Genomic DNA, 2,593 nt, shown 5'->3' on the forward strand with positions numbered 1-2,593 from the left:
CTCTGGACAGCTGATGACATGTGTCCTTCCACAAATCATGCCCCGGACACCATCTGTGAGGCTGTGAGTAATACTGTAACCTTATCTCAGAGAGGCAGACAGAGAACACATTTACATGCACTGATAACTCCCAAAAACAGCTTTTAGAAATAACTATTTTATGTTGTTTACAGGCAGTAACCAACAAACCAGGATAGCAAATAAACAGTATGTACAATCATTTAAGGCCCTGTGAAATAAATATAAAGTTTTTTAAATGTCAGTATGTCAGTTTGTTAGTTTTAAGGAAATCTACTGTATAAGCTGTGTGCTCCAAAACAGTGACAACATTCACATTTAGAAGATATAAACTTGATGTAAATATCCAAAGTTTGCAGTTTGCCTCTTCCACCTAAATGTTACCAGATTTTTTTTTAACGTCACCTTAACGGTCTACTACAGTTTGATGTTCTCTAGTATCTGACATGTCCTGCCCTCTTCAGAACGCTTCTCATTTGATGTTCTTGAGCTTAACCATGTTCCAGACTCTCTTCATGTTTCAATTTCAGATTGTCATAAAATGCACATTTCAAAAGCACTTCACAAGACCTTTAAAGCCCAAAGAAGCCCATCAAAACATGTCAGAGTAAAACTTACGGCTCATATATTATCCTTTTGTGATGATGACAATGTGAAAAACATTTTTTTTTTTAATCGTTGCAAATGTATTAAAAATAAAAAACCTGAAATTCACATTTACATAAGTATTCACAGCCTTTGCTCAATACTTTGTTGATGCACCTTTGGCAGCAATTGCAGCCTCAAGTCTTTTTGAATATGATGCCACAAGCTTGGCACACCTGTCTTTGGGAATTTTCGACCCTTCCTCTTTGCAGTACCTCTCAAGCTCTATCAGGTTGGATGGAAAGCGACGGTGTACAGCCATTTTTAGATCTCTCCAGAGATGTTCAATAGGATTTAAGTCTGGGCTCTGGCTGGGCCACTCAAGGAAATTCATCGAGTTGTTGTAAAGCCACTCCATTGATATTTTGGCGGAAACATTGCCGTTAATTATCACGGAATGCTGCGCTGTGTGAACGCAGAAGGAAAATTGCCGGAAAGAGCACGTTCACAACTAGAACTCGTTGACGTAAGACATCTACATTAGCCAACCAGAACACTCTGACAAATTCACGTCTGTGCAGTTTGTAAAAAATAAAAGCCTTGGCATATTTTTCTAGACACATTTAGATAACACAACTAGATGTTAGTCAGATCACGTTTCTGTGTTCCTTCTTAATGCCAACTGTGTAAAAAAATAGCGATAAAATGCTTATGATAAACCGCTGTTTGATTACCTTCAAGCTCTGTTTCAGTTGCTTGACGCGTGTGCACGTGAAGGAGCTGGTGTGCGCCAACACACACATAAATTATGAACATCTCGACATACGAAAGTGTTCCTCTATATATTTTCATATAAGTTGTTCACAATACTGATCCCTCCACAGAATTGTTAATGTAGTCAAATATGTCAACATTCAGCTGCGGTTCACGTTTCTGCCTTTACATATTTCACAAAGCAGCTGTATGAATGCTAAAGCTTTAAATTAATGTAAACCATCAAGAAAATCTGACCCCTTCTATGTTTACAAATACAAGCGCTGCCATTTAGATTTAATCTCTGGTTAATGATGTTAGAATTTACCGGTATTTTGGAATGGATGTGTGCATGGTCTTTTCCGGAAAAATTACAGAACATCCGTGCCTGTGTTAACAGATTTTTTTATGAATCTATACCGGTAAAGTCGTTCCGGAAATTTTCTGGATATTTACCGATATCACTGTGTGAAAAGGGCTAATATCTTTTTCTCCAACATTCTTCAGAATACCTTGTTTTTACATTCTGGGTGAAATTAGCATCAGGGATGAAATGTAGTGTTGGTAATGTGTAGTCAATGCTTTAAGCTTAAAGGAAAAGTTCACTCCAAAATAAAAATTAATAATTTGCTCATCCTACACTTTTTCCAAACATTCATGTGTTAATTATTATTATTTTTTTTATTTATTTTATTTTATTTATTTATTTATTTATTTTTTGCTAAACACAAAAGGATATACACCAAAGAATATTGGAAACCAGCATCCATTGATCTTATTGTAAATTTTTCTTACTACTATGGATGTCAATGGCTGCTTTTTCCCAAAATTCTTCAGAATGTTTTGTGTTCAACAGAAGAAAGAAATTCATAAAAGTTTAGAACCACTTGAGTGAGAGTAAATGATGTAGAAATTTTTCATTTTTAATGAAAAAAAAATAGCTTATGATCTTTCTTTGAGAAAGGAAAATGGTTTAACATGTTTACATGACCATGTGCATTGTCAGCCTATTAAAACATAATAATACAGCATACAGCAAGCTCCTGTGACCTCGCTTTGAGGTCTTCAATACCTACAAGCATGCATGTGTGTGTGTGTGTGTGTGTGTGTGTAGTGACAGCTGACAATGTGAAGAACTGTATGTGCACAGACTGTGTGGGCATACTGAAATAACAATGAGGATTCAAGTTTGTAACCACACCTATTTTTCCCATAAGCCTTCCCTTTCCCAAACAAC

At 36.0% G+C, this 2,593-nt stretch overlaps 1 protein-coding gene across 1 annotated transcript in view; it reads left to right on the forward strand.

Moving 5' to 3' along the window:
• The window catches only part of klhl24a (kelch-like family member 24a), an 802,375-nt gene that overhangs the window by 517,382 nt on the left and 282,400 nt on the right, over window positions 1–2,593 (forward strand). The gene's annotated exons all lie outside the window — the stretch shown is intronic.

The sequence above is a fragment of the Danio rerio genome, chromosome 2 (assembly GCF_052040795.2).
Source record: "Danio rerio strain M-AB ecotype USA chromosome 2, GRCz13ab, whole genome shotgun sequence".
In the NCBI taxonomy this organism is placed as follows: Eukaryota; Metazoa; Chordata; class Actinopteri; order Cypriniformes; family Danionidae; genus Danio; species Danio rerio.